This window comes from Strigops habroptila, chromosome 5, assembly GCF_004027225.2.
Source record: "Strigops habroptila isolate Jane chromosome 5, bStrHab1.2.pri, whole genome shotgun sequence".
In the NCBI taxonomy this organism is placed as follows: domain Eukaryota; kingdom Metazoa; phylum Chordata; class Aves; order Psittaciformes; family Psittacidae; genus Strigops; species Strigops habroptila.
The window spans coordinates 39,638,735-39,664,435 of NC_044281.2; the positions used below are offsets into that span (position 1 = coordinate 39,638,735).

A 25,701-nucleotide genomic window follows, 5' to 3' on the forward strand; every position below is an offset into this window, starting at 1 on the left:
TGCTAGGGTTTACCTTGTGTTGTGAATTAATGACACATCTGGATTAATAAATACTAGTATAAATACATACTGTCAACTTGATTTTTGAAGTAATTTTAAAAGGATCTAAGCATCCTCATTAAAATACTATAATGAAAGGAAGCATAGCTTTTAATCAGTTCAAATGCATGAAACATTATACTCTAAGTTCTTTGTAATGCTAATTGGCTACAGTGAGAGTCAGTGCTCAGATGAACTTGGATTTTCAAAGTGAGAAGTGTCTTGTTGATGTGAATTGGTGGGTGAGAAGTCAAACCTTTTAGTTGTAGATTTAATTTTCAAGGTTAGGATTCAAGAAATCATTATCTGTAACAACAGGAATGGAATTTACACAGCTTTTGGATTAGGTAGACCGTTAAGCAACAGAAGTATATTAAAGGAAAATGCTTGACATGTACAACGAGACTGAAATTCTTAAATTTCTTATGAAATTCTCAAGATGCTTATTTGCATAAAAATAAAAAAGGATTTTATTTTTATGAACTTGTTTGCTTTTAAGATTTACACATGACATCTCCTTTGGGTATATTTTAGATTGCTTTCATTTTGCTGGCATTTGTTTTCTCAAATACTGAGTTATAAGGTATAGCAGAGAGAGATTTCAGAAACCCAATAGATTTCCCTGTGTCAGAAAAGATTCTTAAAATCTAAGTAGGAAAAAGAAAAACTAGTGTTGGCTTGGAAATGGGGAACATCTGTATATCTTGCTGATTTACCTGTAGATGGTAAACACTTTGCAGCAGGACCATCCAGTGATGTGGCAGTATAAGAATACTGTCATTCCTCTTCCTAAAGGTGATGCCTACAGTAGTGTCTGGCAGCTGCAGGTGCTGTGTAGGGAGAATCTAATGCATTCCAGAATGGGGAGTTCATGGCAGTCTGTGCACTCTGCTTAATTTGCTTGTTTACAAGAGTGCTGCAGAAGTAGATTTCTTGAAAGTGTTCGCAAGGTTATTTTAACTGGAAAGAGAAGTTCAAATACAGATTACTAGCTTTGAATGTGTAAATGTGCAATAGATGTAAAATACTGGCCTTGGCGTCATAAATATTCAGTGTGAAAAATACCTCTTACATTTGGTGACAGCACTTCAGTACAAAATCCTAGTGTAATGAATGAGGAACAAGCTTCATATAGATGAACTTTAAAGCAAACTTTATTGCTGAAGCTCCTGTTATTTTCTAGAGAGAAATATGTTGCGATAACTTAAATCTTACCCACCTTTTGCTGTTTGTGATTTAGTATTGTGGGTCATTTTAATTCTTACATAATTTTTGTACTTGTATCTGCTTAGAAGCCAAATGGGATGAAAGTATGATTCATTAGTGCTTTCAAGTATGAGAATCAAAAGCTGCTCAGAATTTAAATCTGAGTACTCTAAATACTAAACATAATTAATCTCATATGAATGCCAGAAACTAGGAAGTTTGAATGTGTTAATTATACATAAAACATCTTTCATTGCACTCAGTAAATGTCAGGTGACCCAGATGTTGCTGGCATCCTGAACAATCTCAAGACATGAAGACCAGAAAATTCCAGAGGAAATGGGCACTTGAGTGCTAAGACAAGAGAGATTGCTTTTTTGGTTTTGATTGGTTTTATTTTTTGTTTGTTTGGTTGTGGTTTTGTTTTTGTTTGGGGTTTTTTGGGGGGATGTTGTTGGGTTTTGTTTGATTTTTGGTTGTGGTGGTTGTGGTTTTTTGGACACTGCTTCCATAGAAGTACAAATATTCTGTTTTCTGGTGTCTCAGAATGACATGTGTTGTACAATGCCTGGATCTAATAGCAGTTGTCCTCACTTCAGCTTATAAAGTACCAATAAGATTGAATGACTTTCTGCTCCACTGCCTTATCCAAATACTTCAGTATATCATTTTCAGTAGCTGCTGTAGTGAGTATTTCTTCATCACTTTGTTTTAGGTTTCTAGGGCTCAGTTGTGCTTTTGCATGCAATTTTTGTAATTCTCTTGATTTCCAAGCTGCAGGAATATACTTTGCTCTGGAGGCATTGCAGCAAATTAGTTTTCTTAACCTAGGTGTAGTTTTCCATGACCTCTTAAGGGTGGAATAAAGCACTAGAGAAGCAGCCTGTTGTGTTTAGGAAGTGGAGATTTACTGAAAAATGATAGGTTAGCTGTTGGTTTGAGGAGATGGACCTTGAACAGGGCAGCACTGTGGGTCTGAGGAGGTAGAAGAGGCTGCAGAAACGAATAACGAGTGCATGAGTGTTTGCCATGAACAGAAAGTCTGGGCTAAGCCTGTGTGGGATGTTTTAACAATGAGCTTGAAGAATCTGGAGCCTGCAAGTCCACTGTGCTCTCAGAACTATGCCCATGCTGTTGCTTTGGGCATAAGAAAAAAAAAAAAAATTATTTTGTTAATATCTTTGGGGCAGTAGAATTCAATTTTATCTCTACTGGAGAAAATGTTGCAAGTTCTGATCATTTTTATTTCAGAACAAACAAAGGTTATTTAATTAGTTTTTTTAAATACCGGGAAATAACAGCTGTGTATTTTACAACCCTCTTGAGCAAAATGAACATCTATGGAAGTAAATGTGCAAGCAATGATCTACTTTTAGTGTATTCAGAATCACAAGGTGAGAAATCTCATGGGGTCAACGACTATATTCTAATACTAGAACATACAATTCATACTTCAGATACCTAGTTTAATTTTGATCTTTTCATGCTGCAGAAGTTTGCAGAAAGCTGTAAATGTCAGATGGAATTGCTAATGAATGAGACATGATGATGCTGAGAGTATGGAATTTAATCCTCAGTCCCTCAATCACACATCCTACTCCCTCCTGCCCCAAACCTAAAACTTTGGGTATTTCATATCCAGAATTATTTGACATTGATCACTTAATCATGTAATATCTTTTCCTTAGAAGTTACATGTGTATAAATCAAATAGACATTATTCTAGTTTTAAACTACATTTATAAAAGTATGTTTTATACTCCTGCTAGAGGAAACTTGGAAGAATATTGCAGAGTATTCTTGTTGTACAGAAAAGCATTTCATTATGTGAAGTAAGAATTCCCGAGAATAAAACTGGATCTCCATTAGGCTGTCACATCGACCACCACATTGCCAAAATAAGGAGCAGTAAAGCTGCCCCACAAGCTTGCTGATGAGACCAGGAAAGACCCAGAAACATCTGGTAGAAAAATGCATTCCAGATTTCTGCATCTGCCTACTGCTGTTGCCAAGCTGTGCCATGTGAAGGCTGGAAATTGGCTTCAAGAGTTGAACATTTTTCTTTTTTTTTCTTTTCTTTTTTTCTTTTTTTCGAAAGCGAAATTACACCATTGCATAAATAATATTAAGCTAGTCTTTAAAATTATATAGGTTCAAGAGTACAGTTTAATTTTAAATTCTAGTGATATTTTGGGGGAAAGCTTTTTTTCTTCAGTTCTGGGTATAAAGAAATACTTTGGGGATGGTGCAGAGCCTAAGGAAAGAGGAATCCAACATTGAAGTTGGAGTTGAGTTGAGTTGAAGCTGAAGCTTAAGTACTTCTAAATTTAAGAACACTCAGTATCTTCGAATTGGTATTAAATATGATTTTAGAGAGGTTAAAAAGCAACAAGCAAGTGCTGCATGCAAAGGGTCCTTTTTCTGAAGCAGAAATTTTAAGGCTTTGTGTTAAATTTCTCTCAAGAAGGTGGATAATGACAAAATTGCTCTTTATTTCCTATTCTTACTTATTTTCCTTAATTGCCAATTACTAACTATGGCTAATGGGATGCCTCTTAGCAAGATGAAACTTCTGTATGATGCAGTGCAGCTGCTGTCACATGCAACAAATGCATTTTAATCCTAGGTGTGTTTAGGTTTGGGCACCCTGGAGGTGTCTGGTTCCATTTGTCATTTTGATTTTCAGAACAAAACCTGAGCGGAGAGCTCAGAGAACATGATAGAAAGATTTATGTCTCATCATGACTACCTCCAGTCTTACAGGACAAAATCTGAAACCCTTATTCACGTAGTAATTCTTAGTACTGTTTCTTTTGCTAATGCACACAGACTGTTCTAAGGGAATACTTTTTCTATAGTTATTTGTCCCAATTTTTTTTCTCATGTACGATGTCATACTAGCAATTTTTTCAGTTCAAAGTTAAAAACAAAAGTTCTGAATTTTAAGGACTTTATTTGTTAACAATAAAAGTGTTGTTATTAAAGTCGCTGGCAGAATCAGTACATCATATGTCTTCTGTGGTACTTAATTCATTTAATACAATAAAATGAAGAAATTATATCTTAATAAATCACTGACTTTGTGGAGTATAATTCTGTATTTTCAGTTCATATACATAGGCTGCCACATATTTGCTTTCCATAGTCATTCTTCACATACCCTTTAAAAGCAGTCCACAAATCCACATGCATTTTCAAGAAATGTTGAAAATGGTTGTTACAATATCGTGCCACTTAGAGTGGTATAATTGTTCTGAAAGCAGTAACTGTTGATTAACAAAAAATAAATAAAATGTTGCTAAATCATTTTTGCCATGGAACTGTCCAGAAAAGAAGGCCTGCTAGGCAGTAATCCTCTAAGGCATTCCACCAAGTTTCTCCATCCTGGTGTTTTGGCTAGTAGCCAGTAGCTGTTGCCAGATATTTGATTTCTTTTTACTTAAAATCTTCAGTGCAATATTACAGACTCTGAAAAGCCTGAAAGAGAAGCACCAATTAGCAAGTGTTTTCTAGGCTTTCTAACAGCATGCAATAGTGGTGTTTCTTAACCTTCAGTTTTGTTACTGCATTCTGATTTCTGAAAAAAAAAAAAAAAAAAAGTAAGTACTGAAAATGCCTGGGTGATGGGGGAATAGAGATGCTGCAAAAGGAAAGTCCTGAAATTGCTTTCTTAAATTGAAGTGATACCTGTACGAATTATTTTTAAAAGGTCTTGTCCTAAAATTTGGGGTGGGGGTGGTGGTGGTAGTGATGTTTTGTGTGTGGTTTTTGTCTTTTTTTTTTTTAAATATTGATAATTAGACATGTTTCCATCCCTCTTTCGTAGTGCAGTGTTTGTTTTGTTCTTCTGCTTTACTCTGATCCTAATTACTATGTCTAAGATTCATCCTTATTCAGCCTTTACAATTCTAAGTTAATTGGGCCAGATTCTGCATTTAGTTTTACTTGGCTGGATAGCAGTGAGGTGTGACTTTTCAATCACTCCATTGTCTTCATGCAAATTAATACTATTGCACTGATGCTAGTAATTTTATCATTGAAGTGATTTTAGACTTACATTTTGTACAAAGTGAGCCTCTACCTCTTTGTGATCTCTTTCTTCTGACATACTTCTGCGTTTTCTTCATGCCAATAAAGACCTGTATATTTCATCTAGCACAAATGCTCTTTTTTTTCTTCTAAATTCTTCTTTGAGACATCAGGAAGTAAACCTCAGGGCTAAAGAGCCAAATGCATTTTGGTGGGGCTGTTCCAGTGTAAGTGCCAGTTTTCCTTGAGTTTACAGCAACAATCCTTCTCTGTGTTTGTTTCTCAGTGTCTGAACTGTGCTGTGTAGTAGAGAAAGCTCTCAAGGCTAACTCTTCTATAGTTTCTATGTAATTAAATATTTTGCATTTATTAGCCTGTGTAAGTACAGTTCAGAAATTTCTTCAGGTTTATGCTTGAGTTGTGCAGGGAACAAAGAGGGATGCATCCTCTTTCATCTAATACTTGATATCTCTCTGTTCTAAAAATATCCTTGGTAGTTTGGGATGGAATGTATAACTTAGATGCTAGGAATAACATAGTATTATTGCAAAAAGAATAAAAGTACACTCAGATCACCTCCCTAAGAGTGCAGCTCATTATTAAATAAAAAGATTGAATCCAAATTCTAGATTTTTTTTTTTGCACTGAGAACTCAGGCTGTTGCTTTGCTAGTCACTGGCAGCTGGTGCTTCTCTTACAATTGGTTAGAAGTCTTTAATATGTAGGTGGAATTCCTCACTTTTAATATAACTAGATTTTGATGAAAATGTAGTCTGTGTTTAAACAATAGAAAGCCAGTAATATAACAGGAACAGAATATAAACGGACTAAAGCTTCAACCTTCTTCCCTGTCAGCCTCAATATGCTTTAAATATGAGTTATGTCAGTGTACACTAAGAGATGGAACACTTAAGTTTTTTGAGGATTATTCCTCACACCACAGTGGTTCTGCACCTTTGCATCAGTGCTTCCTTGTGTCTGTTTTTACACAAATGTATGAGGCAAGTAAGATGGGTGGTGGTGTGACTGGGTGAGACAGCTTACAAAAGCTCGTGTGGGTGTGTTGCACTGCCCAGAAGAGCAGCAGTTCCTGTGGAAGCAAGCATGAAGGTCCTTGAGGCAGGAGGGCCATGCTAGTGCTGCTAGAACTGGCAGAGATCATTTGCCATATTGCATTTTGTGTGCGTTGGTACTGCTGCACATTGCCCAGATGCGTTGCGTCAAGTCTTTAATGATTTTTCACAGTGTTGTCCATAGATTCTGTTCCAACGTAAGGCCCTTGGACTGGAGAGGCCATCAGGCGGCTGCCCTTCCAGCTAGCTGTGCCAGATAATCTTTCTGCACATTAATCAAGATGGTCTCAAATTGAGTAGGTCATTTTGTTCCTGTATTTCCTACAGTGAGGCAGTTGTGAGCATACTGCTTCAAACTACCTATGGCTCTTTTATATACGTTTATACTTCTGCATTTAAGTTTCATTTCGCTTAGCTTAGCTTATTTGCCTTTCACACGGTGTATATAGAGGGTAAAAATATATTTTCTTGGCCTTCATTTTGCCAGATTTAAGAAGTTAAGCCCATCCTGCCTTGTGTTGTCTCTAGGTATTTCTCCCTCCCTAATTCTGTATACTTGTCTTCATCTCCTGTACACTTAAAAAAAGATTAATTTCAAGTACACAAGCAGGAAAAAGGTTGTACTGAGGATGACTTCATATGTTACTCCTTAGGATCTAAGCAGTCCTTGAGCTCTACCTCAAACCAGGCAAAATGGACATTGCAAAAAGTAGAAAAGTTCATGATTAAAAAATATTTTAAAAATGGGTCATATGTAAGCAGTTTGTGAAAATGAGATATTACATTGTAAAATCATGCAGTTGGCATGTCTTGCTGTATATGTGTAAAGTAACATGTAATTTTATGGCATTTGAAATATGATTTAATATTTTTTATGATTAAAAAGAGTGCCATATTTAACTGTTGTGCAAGATGCAGAAACAGCTGAAACTGTTCTGCTCAGCTTTTACTTTCTCTATTTTTACTGTTTTTACAATCATATAGTTTGATCATATAGACTGATTATTTTAGATTTGATTTTGATGGTTTTTGGTTTTTTGGTTTTGTGTTTTTTTTTTTTTTTTCCCTTTTTTATTCAGTGGTAAATTTAGATTAATTTTTCTCTGAACTGTTTTGTTTAATCAAAAGTCACTGTTGATCCTAGGCATTAGGCCCATGTGGTCTTGCAGAAGTTTTTTCCTGCTCTCCCCTAGACTTTGCCTGCCCACTGATAAATAATGGATTTAAGGAATCCAGGGTGAGAGCAATTTGTCTGCGATATGAGGGGCACTTTCTGATTTGATGTTTGAAGTTTCTGCAAAATATGTTAGATTAAGCCTCTGCTGACTTGAGTCAGAAAGTTAACTTATTTTACTCTTATGATACTTGTGTGTTTTCACACAGTCTGTCATTAGCTGAGAATAGAGCACTCTAGCACTAACGAGACATTTCTAGGCTAGCTAGTTATCTGTTTGTGAAACTCAGAATCAGGAAATAACAGCCAAAGTAAGGGGTTTTCAGTACACTATAATAATTTATATTTTTATCAGATACTTGAAATGTATCAAGATAAGATAGTTGTCATAAAATTCATTTTCTTCTGTAGGGACTTGCCTGTCACTGAAAGCAGTTCAGAGAGCAAGTGCTCACAAGCTCAGGTAAGCAGCTTTTTCTTGACTTTCCCAGAAGGGATGCTACTGCTGATGTGCAGATCTGGCTCCAGTGTTGTAAAAAACCTCAGTGCTCCTTATGCATGTCCTGGATTGAAATTTAGCTTACTGCTAGACATGTTTTGAACTGCTGTGCTCTTGTTTTGGTGTATATTGTGCTACATATAATTGATGTGTGTGTATATAAGGGTAAATATTTTTATGAAATGCAGTGAATCTTCATGAAATTAAAAACTTGGAAGATAGGAAATACCATTTATATGACAGATGATCTTACAAATGTTCAGTGCTGTTAGGCTGAATATTTTTATAAGCATTTGGTGCAGCCTCTGAAAACGAGAGGTTTGATCATATACCTAGCCTTTCTCCAGTGTTGAGGTATAAATCACATGTTGTAACCCAGAATATATTCTGCAATAATCTTTGAGGTAGGAGAGCGGAGCCTTCAAAACTTTTAACAGGTTGCTTAATATCTAGTCTGTTATTGTAAAGGCAGTATCCTGTTTTCCCATGGGTTGTGTATGTTACTCAGTAGTGACACATGATGCTGTGATGCAGACACATACTCAAATTGTGCAGTTCCATAGGACTGTTGCCCATTTTATCTAGAAATTGCAAAATGTGTTGTACATGAAGCAGGACTAGGAATGCTTATCTGTCAAAGCTACTGAACAGTGCACTACTAGAAAAATGGGTACTTTATCTTCTTTTGTTCTGCAGCCCCGTTACTGAAGGTGGGCAGCTGGCCTCACCCAGACTACTTGGTTATTTCTGCTTCTGTATTCCATTGTTCTTGAGTTGAAGAAACTCGGAAATGTGAGTCAATTAGTTATTCATCAGAGTTAATTTGAAAACTGAGACACTTCTAATTGTTGAAACCAGCAAAATCTTTATTGCTTTTGTTGTCATCTGTGCTCTGCTTCTAGTCTGTCTAGTGGGGAAAGCAGCTCTCCATGTGTTGGGAAGATCAGTTAATGTTTGTGGCTCAGACTCTGTGCTGATTTACTGGTGGTGAGCATTACAGAAAAGCTTAGGAGGGAGTGTCTAATTTAGCATGGCAGTTTCTCAGTGTTGTGCGGTGAATAAAATCTAGACTCACACTCTAACGGAGAAAATACATTAGGTTCATTACTAACTTGCTTTCGTCCAACCTGTGAAATTTTTGAGGAAGAGATTCTATGGGAAAAATATCATGCAGTCACACATTATATCGGGGGCTAAAATAAGGTTGTACTGGCATTTTTGTGACAGTACTACTTAGGTTGACATTTTAGCCTTATTTGTGCTTTTGTGAGTCATGTATGCACTCGAATCAATTTCACTGTTTTAATAGTCACTGCTAAATGTATATAGAAAACTCATCAATGTCTTTCTGTACTTAAAGTGCAAAATAAGTGAATTATTAATTTTAGTTCAGTTTCACTATTTAAGTACAATTTTCTTTCACTTAGAATTTTGGAATTACAGGATTACATAATAAGAGTACACTAGATTAACACCTATGAAAATTCTCAAAAAGATTTTTTTGTTTAAATTCTGTAGTAGGCTATGATGAAAAATTGTCAATCTATTTCAAGAATTTTTATGCTAAGGTTTCAAATCCTTGGTGTTTGACTTCAAAGTTAATGCTGAAACATGGTTGCTCAAGCAGTTTTTATTGAACTAAGCATTATAGGTGGCCTTTTTTGTGTGTCTATTAGGAGCAATGGGTTGGTACTAAAAGCATAGTCACAAGGCTGGGATAGATTACTCTTAAAACAATCTAAAATCATCTCTCTCTCTGAATACGGATCTTCTATAGAATCTGGATCCTGTTTTACAGAACTCCTGCCTGGCCAATTATTCCTATTCCTAAACTGGTTTCAGATGAGTAATCCAATTAAATACATTTATTTTAAAATTTACTTCTTGGATTTTTATTTGGGTTAAATCAAAACCTGGTCCACAACAGTGTCTGTGGCAAAAGTTCAAACATCTTGCATAGCTTATTATTTTTTTACTTATTATAGAATCTTTTACATATATTGCTGATTGTCACTGAAATTACTACTTTAATGACTTTTGCTAAACTACAGTTTCGCTAAAAGATTTTCATATTGCATTAATGATTTATGTTTCCTTTTAAATAGTGTCTTAAAGTGTTCTCATCTGGTTTGTTTTCTTAGTTGTTTTGTTGGTTGGTTGGTTTTGGGTTTTTTTTAATTTTCTTGCTCTTCAGCAACTGAGTTGGCTTGATCTGAATAACTGGTTATTCTTAACACTGACCCTTGCTGTTTTTAGAAGATTACCAAACCCCTCTTTGAAGAAGGATGTGTATTCTAACTTTTGTATAGTAAGATGTTCAGCCTAAGAGACAGAATTAAACACAGCCTACTTCAGGTGCACTGATGTCGCAAACAGTGTGAATGATTGGGTGCCTTCAAACTTCAAACAAAACAAAAAGTTTTTCTGAGAAAGATCATTTATGTGGTGAAATCCACTGATATTGGACTGAAGGGACGTGCTGCTGGTAAAAATAGAAAGAAGATCCTAATCCAGATCTCAGTGCATGACAGTGGGGAAGAAACATGGGAAGGTAAGGGCCCGTAGGACTGGTGGTGTTAAAGCATCACGGTTTTCCTATTGCAATTAACCCCAAAGTTGCGTTTGTGTAACCAGGCATGGATGGGTGACATTTCCCCTAACACTGTTTCTGTTTCTCACCTGTGACCTGTAGGGAACACCTTTAACCCCATATATAATAAACTATAACCCCAGTTTATTTAAATCCTCCTGTTTGTCATAGAATGCCTTCAGCACCCGATGGTTTTGCCACTGCATTAGACTGAGTCTCTTGTCTTTGTTTCCTTGTTGTCCCTGTAAGGCCCTGCTGTCTCCCTGTGCTTCTAACTGTACATTTTCGTCTACTTTCTTTGTATCAGCGTAAAAGTAGACTTTGTCTTTCTGGCTTGAAATAGAGCATTGCTGACTGGTCCTTCCTTGTGTCTTCCTTGCTTGACTTTTCCATTTTATTAATCATTTTAGGGCAGTTTGGAAGATTTTGTAGTCTTGTGATCTGTGGAGAGAACAGACTTGTGAAAAATTGGGAAGGATTTTAGACTTACAGCTGCTCTAAACTTAGATGAAGTATAAATAGAAATGTGAGGTAACAAAATAGCTGCAGTATTTTCCAAGCTTTCAGGACATAGTTTCAAAAGTCAGTTTCAAATCACATGTGTGTGAATAGCTTGAACTTACTTATTCCAAGAATTTTCAGGTACTAAAGCCTGTATTGGCCTCCCCATGGTTTTGCCCATCTGGTAAAGAGTTTATTCAAACAAAATTGAAAGTGACAACACTTTTTTTTTTTTTTTTTAAGCATCTAATTTTATTGTTGCTGTCCCCTTTGTTGGAATAAACTCTGTTATATGTTCAACTATGCTGCTCTATGCTGCTGCTGAGAAATCACAGGCTGCTCTGACCGCTACAATTTCTGTCAAAGTTGCCAAATCATTTTGTTGGTTTGGGTTTTTTGTTGGTTGGTTGGTTGGTTGGTTGGTTTTTTCAGTTGTGATTTTACCGCCATTTAGTAACTCATTATTTCCATAAATTCTTCGCTATTTTTGGTGCCCTACCAGGGCACCAGCTGCTGACAGAGGTCTGTAAGTGCCCTGATGTGCACAACAGATAAGACATTTTGTGGAGAGTCCTCTCCTCCTGACCTCAACTAGGAAATGATTTTTAGCAGTGGAAAACGAGGTATGCTCTTGCAATAAGTACTCTATTGTTTGCTGACACAATGCAGCTGCACTAAAATACAACTTGTATATAGAGTACTTTGTTCAGTTGTGGTGTCAAGTGCAAAGGAGCGTTAAAGTCATCATCAGAGTGTCAACCTTGAACTCTTCTGTGCCGCATTTGTGTTTCATAGAGAGGTTCTTCAGTTAGTGGTACAGGAACATTGCTACTGCAGGAACAGCTGTGATGCCTGAGTTAGAGAAATGGTTGGAAACAGACTGAAGGTCACAATCTCATTTCTCAAGAGATGGGAAATGAATTCAGCTCTGGAGTCTTGCTTGATCTCTTTCCTTATCCTGGAAAGCATCAGAAAATGCCTTTGTGTTTCTGGTGGGGAAGACCCTCTTCAGCCTATTACCTTCTTCCTATTACTCCAACCTGTGTTCTGTGTTACCATTCTGTGTTACAAGAACACATTTTGGGGTAATAGGAGATCTTGGCTTTCCCTGCTTTTACTGGAAGGTCCTACATGCTCCATATCATGCATTGTTGCTAAGGGCAGGAGTATAAGATCAGATAAGATTAATCCTCTTTGGAGTTATTTAGAAGTCCAGCAATTAAGATACTCCATCAGCTCAAAAAATACCAGGCAAAGATGGTTCTTGAATTGTTGAATTACAGAGAAAATTTTGATTTCACCTCTTACAGCCTTGTCCCTTTCTATTCTGAAAGGCATAGACAAGATAATAGCCTCTCTTGGACCTTCTTCAAAATAAGAAAAAAGAGAAACTTTTAGTGGAATGTGCTCTGCACTTAAGTATTGATTGCAACCAGGTGGTTTTTTCCCGGAATAGCCAATAATTCCAGAAATCAATGCCCAGAATAATGTGTAAAGAACTTTGAAACCGATAAAGGATATGCTGCTATCTTCGTACTGATACCGGTCAACATTGTGTTTTAAAATATTTTTGTCTAATTCAACATATTAGAAGATGACATTTATTCTGTTTATTATGAAAAATAAAAAGGAAATTAAAAGATGTCTTGAAAGATTTTAGACCTTTACAATTGCTTCTGCTTCTGCCAAGAGTTTTAAAGAGCCAAAACAATAAAGCTGCTGAAATTATATACAGATCTTATCTCAGGCATGACTGTTACATAGTCGAGTTAGCAGTGTTAGATGTGTATGGACTTCTAGATCTTTAATCATTTGGATTCTGTTTGTCTTCTGTGAAAACAAAATTGCTCAGTTTAAGTATTTATAAATGACAAAAGAGTGTGAAATCTCTGTTTTAAGAAGACTGCTGCACTGATTAGATTAAGATTCTCCTATTAACTTAAAAATCATCACACAGACAAAACAGTGAAGAAGTGTTCTGCAACATAGTATTCCTTGCATTCATAAATATTTATTTCAGAGACTGTATGGCAATGTGAATGGTTTGATTACTTTGCAGAGGAGAGCATAATGCCATTAAGCAGAGGACTTGTTATTGAGTGTCTTAAAAGGAATCCTGGCAGCAGAGAATGTGGGATGATGATGACTTACAAGAGCTTTATCAACTAACTTGTTTGACTGCTGGATAATGTATAATACAGTGAGTGCAAATGGTGTGCAACACAAAGGAAATGTTTTCCCTTTGTGATCTGGGTCTTTGTTTTCTAGCACAAAGCACAATTCTTTAATAATTTATCACAGAAATAGAGAAAGCCACATTCTTCGAAATGTGTCCCACTTCTTCATTGCATTAGCTTTCTGTGTATGCGTCTGCCTTATTTACTAGATTAGAAAAGGGTAATCTTTATGTCAGATTAAAACAAAGGCATTTCTCCAGGCGATGGGTACCAAGTTTACCTCTGTGTGTGTTCACTCCAGGGCTGTCTGAATTTTAAAACCAGGAAGAAAACCCTATCCCATCCAGAAGCAACTTTTGTTTGAGGTTGACTTGGGAATCACAAAAAGTTTTCAGAATCTTGCTAGGCTAAACCTGAAGCCATAACTGAGAGGAAATGTATTATTTTTGTAGCTCAGCACAGTTAAGGTAAAAGGAATAATTAAAAAATCACATAAGTCTGTGGTAGCCTTGAAAGTAGCCTTGAAAACAACTCTGTTGTCTCCACCATTTTTCTGCAACTTCTTCATTATCCGTTTTCTGGTATGTTACGTTTTATGTTGCTATATATACTGAAAGATGGAGTTCACATCATAACTGGATTTCTCAGTTCATTCACTAAACTAGTCCTTTGGCTAGTGTAAGGTTCTCCAGTTATCCTTCCTGCTTTCTCTCTTTTTGACTTCTCTATGAATGACCACCTTTGTTGCAGCTAGTTTAGTTTTAACTTAGGTAGTGGAAATGGGGACAGTCAGAAATTACTTCTGCAAGTGTTTACATTAGCCAAGACCTGTTTATGGTGGGTCACAGCTATGTTTCTTGAGAGCAGTAGGGTAAGCATTCACTTCTGTAGACATAATTAGATTTCATTATTCACTTACTCTGCTGGAGGAGCTGATCTGTTGTGAGGCCATAAACAGGACTGCTGTTTAGATCTATAAATTTATATCTGAATTTATACCAGTCATTTTCAGTGATTTATAGATGTGTATCAAACATCTTCTGGACCTTCGGGGATCCTTGAATTTTTGTGTCCAACTATTTGATTTTAGGACTGTATCTATAATCATGTTAGCCTCTTCCTTCCATCATGTTTTTTAGATTTAAAAAAAATGTTTATACTGAAAGCTTAGGAAGATTTGCATCTATTATAATTAAAAAGTCAGGTACTAAATTCAGTCTGCATCATGCTGCAAAATCAATTCCAGCGAGTCATCTCTAATGATGGGGGAATACTTCTTGCATGATTAGATGGCTTCAGGCACAGAGGAAAAACCCTTTAATTAGGCAGGAGAAGATAAGTTACCATCTAAGTCATTGCAAGGTACTTACTTTTACTACTTGTCTTCAGCTGCAGGTGCTGCTAAGACTGAGAAAATTTCCAGAAAGTATTTTCCTTAATAATAAGAAAAAGACTAATTTATTTTGTTAATGCAAATTTGGGGGTTTTCCCCCTTGATGTTAATATCTAAGTATGTTAATTCACCTTTGAACATCAAAATTGCCTCATTTATCAGTGCTGGCTAAACTGACTTCCCGTCATCTATTCTTAAAATAATTGTCATAGTTTTTCATATTATTTGATTGCTATCAATGGAACATACTGTTTTTGGAGAGAGTGTTGGCCACTGAAAGCAGCCTGTCAATTTTCTTATTTTATTATATGTTTCCCAGTAATCTTGTTTACTTGAAAAAAAAAAAAAAAGCCTTTAGCACCATATCAATGGTATTCTTCAGTCCTTGCAATTTCTTAAGAGATTTAGCGATTCTTACCAGTAAGATAGGAATAATCATCAGTTTAGAGCTTCCTGTCAAGTTTTATGTACACTGCTTAAATATAAATCAGTTAGAAATGTATCATTCAGAGATCATTGCCACTTAAAGGAATATATAGCCTTTGTATGGGCTAGACATGAAAAGCCCTGAAGGAAAGAAGATGCTTTTGGAAAGGCTTGATTAGATACATGGGCTTGCAGTACAATATGTTTTCTAAAATCAGTATGTATAACAGTGAGTTTTACAAATACCTTCAGTCAACCTTATGACAGACCTAATCTTTAACACTTTTAAGGTAGTCTGATAACATAGCCTTGCTGCTGGACCTGTTTTTTATCTGTGCCTTTTTTTTTTGTAGTGTAAAAGACTGATAACTGTACTTATTTTTTATGACCATTACGTATGTCATAGTTTACTTTTTGATTGATTAAATAGAGGCTAAGAAGAGCAAACAAGAAAGATGGTAGTGACCAGTTTTAAGACACTGCTGGATCTAGTACTTAAAGGAAGTTAATGGAAAATAGAGGACCTTTGAGACATTGCTTTCCTGGAATACACCACCAACACATGTGCTTTTCTGCCAAGGGCATAGTACAGAAGGTTCAAGGGACATTTTAGCCATCTGGCCTGTGGATGGTCTGCCTCCCAGAACAGTTTAGGTAGGGATCATCTGTTAAGGGCCTCACTGCTTAGCCAGGTGGGCATCATTCTCTGTGACCAAATCTTATCCTGATGATGAACTCCCTTGATTATATGGACAGATAATACTAGGAAAGAGAGTGCAGGCAATCAATCCCTGGCCACTTACTGTATCCTGGATCTGTTACTGCTATAGTGAGGTGTGATAGTGATGAAATGATCAGAAGAAACAAGATTTCAGGCAAGGGAATCTTGCTTGGAGTGTGATTAAGTTATAAACGGCTGTGCTGCGCTTTCTTTGGAAACTCAGTCTCATGCTTATTAGCTACACAGTAGTGCACTGCTAAGGCGTTCTTGCTTAGGTACCAGCATCTGCAATGGCAGTGGTGGGAGCTGCCAATATTTATTGTGCCAGCTTGTGACCATGCAGTGGGCTGAGTATAATGTGGATCTAGTGCTTACTTGTCTAATACTGTACTACCTAATGCAGTTTGTGAATCCCTCTTCCAGATGATTCTGACAGGGCAAGCAGGAACTAGAAAAATTTCCTCAGACGATCTCAGAATGCTCATGGAAATTGTCTTGGCTCCCAACCATTTCAGGCTCAGGATACTGGGAAATTATTTATAAAGCCACCATGTATCAGGGACATGCATCATAGAATCTCAATTTAAAGTAGGTGCTCCAGTTTGCAGTGTAGTGTAAGTGGAAGCATCAGCAACCTGGGGTCTTCGCTGCATCCCCAGGGCTAACAGATCCCACTTCAACATCTTGTAATTACTGTTTGGGAGTTAAATTACTTAGTGTTCTATATTTCAGACCCAGTGAAGGGATGAATTTTATTTACTGCCTGTCATGATTGAAGCCTCAAGAGCTGATTATTTCATGTGCGGATAGGTATATTCATGGAGTTTTAGAGAGACACCTGTTCAGTCACTGCCTTTGCTCTATCAAGATTTGTTTCTCTATCCAAGCAATAAATTATCTTTCTTGATGAATGTGAAGCCATATAAGCTGTTGCTTAAGTAATGTAAAAACTGGTTTTTTGTTTGCTTTATTTTTCTAATGTGCAGTGAAAAGTTTTTTTTTGTTGTAAGACTTAATACAATAAGTCTTACAATTATCCCCTCATAATTTCACTTCTCTTGGGCCATTCCGAATAATCTCTGTAAAGTGGCATTGGTCTGGGAGTGTGCTGGTCTTGAATTAACTTAGTTATTAGTTTATTTTTAAATATTGACTTACGTGACTTTTCATTGGTAAACAGTGGTAATAGCTAAAGGAAAGAAGTAAGATCCTGAGGGATCCCCACATTACCTGCAGTGTAAGTTCTCAGAAGGTTTTAGTAGAAACTGTTAATATTATTTTGCAGCTAAAATTAACTACAGCTATGATAGCTATGCCAAACTTTTGTCTTGTTTGCTTAGTTTACTAAGAAAACTTTTGCTTTTAGTTTGAAACTGTTTTTCACTTTCTGCTTTCCAACAAACCAATAATGAAACAGAGGCAACCAAGTCAGCATTTGTTAATGTAGTACTGTTTTGTTGTTTTTCTGTGGGTTGTGTTGGGGCTTTTTTGTGTTACTGTGGAAGAAACCTTTTTCTTAAAACATTTGAAGAAGCAGCAATTTTAATAGAGTTTATTTTTGTTTTTAATCTCATCTACATTCAATAGAATGGATGACTTTTACCTTTTTATTTGTTTTAGAAAACAGCACTGAATATTTTAAATTTATCAGAACACAGCCATGTCCGTTGCAAACAAATTAAAATCGAAGGTCAGAGTGTCAGTTCTGCTGGAGTTATGACACTTTTAAAAGAGCTGAATCTTAGCAGTGTGTAGACTCACAATAGACAAAATATAGTGAGAGGATCCAAGTCACAATGTTTTAACTTTTAGGTTGCCCCATGTGATATCAGGACTGGGACACGATGATCCTCGTGGGTCCTTTGCAACCCACGATATTTTATGATTCTGTGATTCTACGAAGAGCGCCTTTAAGTATTGCCAAATAATAACAACAATTTTTAAAAAGCTAGCATTTGCTTTAGATTCTCTTTGATTTGTTCTTTTTAAAAAATTTTAAATGAGAGTATACTGAAAATAAAATGTCAGACTGAGAATTCAGCATTTCAGAGAGTCGTCGTGGATATTCAACTGTTCCTCATATCTGATTCTCTTGTTATGATGATGATATCTGGGTAACCCACAACTGCATTATTTTTTGGATCTTAGAGCAGAGGTCTGCACTCTATTACACAAACTTGAGGCTTTCACTGATCATTGGAAGACAACTAGAAAACTGCGTGGGTCAAAACCTTTCTCCTGTTGTGATAAACATCAGTGAGTTGATAACTAAAATGTGTTTAAAAAAAGGCATCATAGAAAAATTACTCAGCTGGAACATGAGGGAATGGTGGTATGTTGTCTCTATCAGCATATGAAATCAGATACCGAGGAATAAATTTGTTTTCTGTTAGTTTGGTTTCATAATTAGATTGCTACGGATTATTTATGTGCAGAAATATGGTCAGGAGATCATCAGGTGGCTGGAAGGTAGTAGCTTACATTTCTGTTATCCAGTAAGGGTTAAAAATAGACATGTAAGCTAGGGTTTTTGCACTTTTCTGAAAGTGTAAGAAAGGATGCACAAGAGATCTGTGTTTCTCAGTTGCTCAAAGATAGGCACTCCTTTCATCCATGCAACTTTTGATCAGCTGAACCAGCTGGCAAAGAGTGAGTGTTATGGGTAGAGTCTGAAGCAACTGTTCTGTAGGTAAGCAGGGCTGAAATGCAAGGTATGCAATTTGAAAAGCAAGGTATGCTACTGAAGAGCAGGAACCTCCTGCTCCTGTGTCTTGTGGAGCTGTGAAAAGATGAGTTGAAGAGTAACCAGAGAAGATCAAGGAAGCCAGAAAAGAAGGATCTAATTACCATTGCAGCAAGCAATGGTAACTTTTTTTTAGATGGTGATGCCTGCAGAAAACAGCAGTGGATTTCCAGGATTGAATTATCTTCAGGTGTCAGACTTATTGTTTATATGGAACAATAAATCTTTAGTGATTAAGGTCCCTGGTCTAGGGTTAGAGATCAGGGTGGCAGCAGATGTGAATGGGGTGTGGCTGATGGAAATAGGAGGTTTGTACCTCCTATGGAAGGTCCTTCCTGTGACTTAACATGTAGTTACTGTTGCTATTTCGGTATCCTACTGCCAGATTGAGAATTGAGTGGAAAAAATATGCTTACCTTAGGGATAACTGTGCCATTTTCCCTTTTCTTTGGTATTTTACTTTCTCTGTTTGACCTCTGAAGATCCATGCCTCAATTGAAACTGCCTGTCTCCTTTTCTTCTGTGAATAATACTCCTTCCTCTTTCCTCTGTTAAGAACATTTGTGAACAATGAACAAGTTGGAAAATCCAAGTTGTGCTAATAAAAGAAAGATTTTAAAGAAATCTTGGTTTATCAAGGTAATGTAGTTACGCATGTTATGACTGAAAGCTAGATCTTGTGAGCCTTTATAGGTTTTGGAATTGGAATGACGATTGAAAATGGATAATTTTGTTTTATAGTGTTTTCATATAGTTTCTTCCATGGTCGGTTTTTCCAAATACAATTCTGTACAATTTACTCCATATTTTGTCCCAGTTTGCATGTTACTGCCCTGCCTGTGTTTTGGGATGATGGTGCACTCCAGGCACACGTCCCTGTATCAGTTAAACATATTACCTTTCTCAGTTTTATTTCCTTCACATTTCTTAAGGACAATTCCTTCCAGCCCTTTAATACCCCCAACAAGGAAGCGAGCTAGCTTTAGTCATTGTTTCAATCTGGGCATTGTTTGTCTTTATCAGCAAGACAGGATAAGCTGTGGAGGGGACAACATTGCTTCTTGCATCTCTGAGCATGCGCCCAGATACCTACATGAAAAATCTTGAAGCTTTCCAGGAGTCTTGAAGTTGAGATTATCATGATCAGAACTTGTTTTGCTCTTATACTTTTATTATTAGTAATATGCACCAAGTGCAGCTTGTTGCCATTAGTGCATCAATGTTCATTTTGGTTTTTGTATTATACCAGCAGTTCATAGTGTTGTACTCAGTAGAGTAATAACAAAGTTAGCCAAAGAAAGTGATAGGTTGTTGATGGATTCCTACCCTCCCACCGCCAGTGTGCAGTGTGATTAGAGATGATACAAGATATGGAAAACCATATTATTTTAAAATGTAAATAAATGCAGCAGTTTTGAAGAAACAAAGGTAGCAATTTGGAGTTCCAGCAATATGAGGAAAATGTGCAAAACTAGCATTATGCTAAAGAAAAACTTCTTCTGTAAAACAAACAGTCAAAGCTTGTGCTTTCAAATATTTGTTCTCTTAAGACCAAATGATATATAGTAATCCACTACCACTGGGGTACAATGGATATACAATGGATATACAAGGGATATACAACTCTTAATTATTTCTGCCATTGAGATAAAATGGCTACATGATTTGTTGTTGGTTTTGGTTGCAAGACAAATAATAATAAGAAATCCAAGATGAAACTAATTAAGTTTCAACTGACTTTGATCACTAATATTTTATTTATCCTCCTTTTTTCTTTTTTTTTTTTAATATGAAAGGAGCAGTATAGTGATTTTACTAATAGAAATTGATGGCAAAATAAGAAAAAAATGGCATGATGCTGCAAAAATTGTACCAATTCTAGGCTTGCTATCTATTTAACATTTGTTTAAAGCTTATGTTTTATTGGAAATTAGTATGGTGACATTAAAATTAGAGATGATTAGGTGAACTGTTATGTTGGTCATGAAAAATTCAAAAATAGCTTCAGGTATAGTAAGCTTGTAAACTTCATTATAATAATGTAAAATATTTTACTATGGTTAAAAATTAAAGTACATTCCAAATGTTATTTTAGCCCCTAGGAAAAAGTCGAAATATTAAGGTTTTTTAGGGTTATTGTTTTGAAATGTTATGTATACAAATAGGTATTTTCAGAGCATTTGGCAGATCCCAGGGAAAATACTGTACAAAAAATATTACCAAGCTTGAAGAGAAATACCAGAGTTCATGTTACTCTGTCTCATCCCTCTGCACTTCTTAATATGAAATTCTTTTTTAAAGTGTCAGAAACTACTACAAAGCAGTGATGCACAGGTCCTACTAATTTTATTTTCCTCAGATACTGTATCATTGTTTTCACTTGGAAAAAAAAAGCAGTGCTTCCTTGAAATAGCTATGAGATGCACAGATTAGACTGATTGTTATGAGAACATTTTGTAATTCTTTGAAAAGTGTATCATAATCTTGCTGTACTTCAGTTTTCACATGTGGACTATGAAAACGTGTTAGATTCCTGTCCTTCACAGGAGCCTTGAGAATGAAACCATGTCTAGCCAGAAGGTGTCAGGGGTAACGAGGCCACATACAAAACTATAACTTTTGTGTGAGATTCTTTTCCATTCATGCACACACAATTATGAAATCTGGGTTTTGTTCTTATTTTCTGCATTTGCCATTTCATATTCCCCTTTGCTTATTTTAGACTACTCAGGAGCAGCAAGCTACCCCTTTTATCAAAGTATCAGAAAAAAAGAACATCAGGAGCCAATAACATACGTTGCCTAGCTTGCTGCATGTACCTGATTCCTCGCTGGGGCAGAGCCAGAGGAAGAAGAGCTGCTGAGGTGGTTGGGATTTGCAGTGTGTCACTACCATCTTTTAAATGGGCAGTACCTGTGAGGTCATGAACATGGTGCTATTGATTCTTCACTTCCCTGTTAAGTGGAGGTGTGCTTCACTGTGTTTTCCTGTTAGTAGGCTGTGCATTAAAGCAGAGAACTTTTCTGCTTGCTTTTTCAGGTGAATCTATTTTGGGCGGAGTTCAGAAAGCTGAAGGACAGGCAGTTGTGTAGGGCGATTGCTAATTAATCTGCAGTCCAAACCTTTTCCAGCCAATATTTAAGTTACTGTTCCATCAGGCTGATCAGCCCACTAATAATTTTACCTTTTAAAAGGTGTGGTCAGCCATCTCTGTGGCATGCTTGGGGGGTTAGTTTCTGCAGGAAGAGGGAGGTGACTGAGGCTGGAGAAGTGATCCAGCAGGTTCCAAAACAATCTGGAATGGCTGGGGGTGGGATTGGCTTGAGATCCTTCCCAGTAGCCTATCAGTGAGCATCTCGGCGAGGTGGCTGATTGGCACATGCTGCCTGTGTGAGGGCCCTGGAGGCAGCCCCAGCCCTGAGGGGCAGCAGGTTTGGGCGATGCCTGAGGGTGAAAGGAATGGTGTATATGAGGGCGCTGGGGTCAGAGGAGAAAGGTGCCGTCTGGAGGAGGTTTGGCCTGCCTCTGCCAAAGGAGAGATTAAGGACCTCTGAGACTGAGGCAGGAGGAAGCTGCTGTGTGATGAGCTGCTGGAGCAGGCATTTCAGCTGGCCTGGGACCCAGGTGAGCCCTTGTAACATGAGGCGTGTATGAGTTCAAAGGAGTAACTAGGAACATGATATGTGATGTGAAGCTTGGGCTGATAAAGATGCAAATTTGTTTGAATGTCCCACTAGCACTGCATCTGTTTAACCTTGGACAGTTGATGAAGAAACACCCTCAAAGAATGTAATATCAAATTAAACCTAGGAGCCTTATGTTATCTAAGTTTATGGTAACACTTCTGGTATGTTTCAGGTGTGTCTTTTATTTACATGTCTTGTTTATATACTTGTTCATTTAATGTTTATTCAAAAGCAAACCAAACCGTGCTTCTTGTTTCTTACACAGGTGCTACTCAGCCTCTTTATAAATGCAGCCATTGTATTTTAGGAGGTGAGAGTATAAGAGTGCCATAATGTTTCTACTCTGTCATACTGCTGTTTTTACATTGAAACTGCAGTCTAAGAAAAGCTAAATTATTGTGGTTGTGTGTGAATAAATAGAAGTTCTTTAGCTGTGGAAATCCTCATATCACCAAGTTCCCAGTTTCAATATTTTATGAGCTTTAGTCACATATCTGCTTGTTCTGTGAGTGTGTGCTTTGCTTAATTCAAACTGTCTTGGTTACTGCAACATTAAATATTGTTTATGTGCTTATGAATGTATAAAATAATGGAAGAAATAGAATTATGACAGTGATGCATGAATGTGTTTTTCAAATCATACATAAGCACAAGTAACTATCAATCTATTCACACAACATTTTAGATTTATTGACCCTACTTGCTGAAAATGTTAAATGCACTCATGTTACCATAAAAAAAAAAAAAAAAAAGCGTATTCTAAATCACTGTGTTTGAGCTGACATTGATGTGCTTGTTTTGTTAGTGTTATGGTCAAATGACTTCAGAAAATACATATTTTGGAGAACATTCTCTCTTGGTGAAGTCAAGGCTGTTATTTGAAATGTAGGTTGTAGAGTATATTAAAAGACATTAGTTATAAATCAGACCAATTCTTTCTCTAGAAAGCTTTGATTTATGAATGTCAAATTAACTTTTCCAAACTTGCTGTAATTTATCTCAAATATGAAGATTTTCAAAAAAGGAAAATGAAATGTATTCACACTGTGCACTCAAGGTAAATTTTTGATGCACTATTAATCAATAACAATGTCTTCTAGGATGATGGGGACATAATTCAACAGATTCATTTGGAACAGCTGTCATTCTTCTAGCTGACAGAGGGACCAGAAAGAAAGGTAAGAAAAGCTTGTTCTTTTAGCAAGAAAGTGTGTTTTAAATTCCAATTTTTTATTATTTTTTTTTTTCCCTCCACTAGCTTAATAACACAAAAATGCATGTTAGGAGCTTAGAAAGAAAAGTATCAAACAGATAAAGTTTAAACTGTGTAATGAGGATTGTATAATATTAGTGTGATACTTTATTAAAATATGATTCTCCAGAGGTACAAAAAAATGTGTTGTTTCTTCTCTTATGCACGTACAAAAAATAGTTCTATGATCTGGGATAGATTTATTATTCTTCATTGATTGCCTCATTCTGTTGCAGGACATTTCTGGCACTAAGGTACAGACCTGTCACATATATCATGATGTGTTGGAGATCTGCCAGGTCTATAGCTCTTTTTGAACTTTGCTGTTTCACAAAAATGTAGCTGAGCATTATAGGCAGAAGTTTGACATTTCGAAGATTAAAATCAATCTTCTTTATCTGGTGTTTCTCAAACAAGACTTGTGCTTTGATTGCACAAGTAATAGTTTCACATATTTGGGGGTGCAACATGGACAGAATAATTTGGGTAACAGATTTGACAGGTGTTCTGTAATGAGTATAAATTGGAGAAATTATGATATAAGAGGTACTCAAGGCAGATGGCAAATCAAACACTGATCTGCTGTTGCCACAAATATGAATGTAAAGGTATGAGCTTGTATTTCTTTTTAAAGTTGGGGACTAACAATGTAAACACAGCCTGTTGTGAGCTAGTATACTATATTGAGAGGGAAAGAAAAGCAAGGAGTAAGAGCTGTTAAAAACAATCGCTGAAAGTGTGATAAACAACGAGATGTTCGAAATGTATAGGAGAGGGAGGGCAGATGAAGCACTGTTGTAACTGATGGACATTGAACTTTAAAATGAATGTAAAAAATGTTCAACAATCTATTTCATTGTAAAAAACATTGAAACAAAGGCAACCATTGTGTCAACACAGGTCCTTGTCCGGCTGGCCAGCATCTGGCCTTTTACTTATGCATTATGGTGTTACTAGAGATAAGACACAAGTAAGGTAGTTGTATGCTAGTGGCTGTATGTAAAGATAACAGAAGTCTAAGGAGAAGGACAGCAAAGATTCATAAACAATCAAACAAGCACAAAATTAAGATGCTAGGAGTGTGATGGTAAAATGTTGTTATGTTGGGTTGCTGCCCAGGGAAGATATTTGGAAATAATGAACAAAACTGTGGTCTTGTACTCTTATTTGTTATGTTCAAGGAAATAGTCATAAGAGAAATAAGTACAAAAAAATTATTTGATACTTAGTTTTCCTCTTCCAATAGGAAGCAGCGTGGAAATTCCCAAGTAGTAGCCATTTTTGTTCCAGAGTATAACCATGTGGGATGAAGAATTGCCTCGACATGTATAGGTCTATGTTGATGCTTTCAGCTGGCTTTTGAATTTGATAGAACTGCACCATTGGTGCAGACAGATGGTATAATAAAAAGAATATTATAATGGTCAAGTAATGTTAAGAAAAAGAACCCCAGAGAAAGGAGAAGAAAGTAACAGTCAGAGGCAGATTTCAGATTTACTGTAATCAGTCAGGTACAGGCTTGAATTGAGTGATTTATTTTTTTTCTCTGTAAGAAATAAATAGATGAAAAAATTCGATATGACTGTAGCACTGAAATGTGATACAGTATTCTAAATTTGTTATTTTTTTTTATCCACAGTGAGTAAAGACAATCATTCTTGCAAAATGTTTCTTTTATGTCAAATATCAAGACAATTCTGTAGACCTGTTGCCATACGGCTATACTGATTTTACATTGAGAAACATTTTTTTTGCCTGCCTGCATAGGTCATGAAGCTAGAGAGGTTTTCTTTAAATAGTTTTAAATATCCGTGCAAGATAATTAGTCCTTCTAAGATACATATTTATTGGAATGTGTTATATTGAGAAAATATAGAATGCAATGGAAGTTTTCTTGATCGTTTTTTCAGAAACCTCAGGAAGCCTTTTTGGTACCTTCTGTTGTACAGTATCTGGTGGTATTATTATTACAACAGTATCTATTTAAATCAGGAGTTTTCAGCCTGGTAATTTCTCAATTTAGTCACTATAATATGATTTTCCACGCAAATTATAGTGTCAGCTACAATCTGACTACATTTTGTTAAGAACTTTAGCAATGCATGAAATGCGTAATTAGAGGAGAAATGGTTTCGTACCTTTAAGTTTCTAACAGTTGTTTCATTCAAAACAATAGCAAAACTTCTTAGACC

General features: G+C 36.3%; 1 protein-coding gene across 6 annotated transcripts in view; it reads left to right on the forward strand.

The window, feature by feature from the left end:
- The window catches only part of PCDH15 (protocadherin related 15), an 805,351-nt gene that overhangs the window by 172,051 nt on the left and 607,599 nt on the right, over window positions 1–25,701 (forward strand). For 2 of the 6 annotated variants that reach the window (XM_030486584.1, XM_030486585.2), the window contains exons 3-4: window positions 7,933–7,984; window positions 23,358–23,435. The gene's annotated coding sequence lies outside the window, so the exon portion shown is untranslated. Of the gene's footprint in view, window positions 1–7,932; window positions 7,985–10,519; window positions 10,572–22,174; window positions 22,196–23,357; window positions 23,436–25,701 lie in introns of those variants that run through there. The other 4 variants (XM_032919940.1, XM_032919939.1, XM_030486587.1 and 1 more) reach the window with 3 other exon arrangements.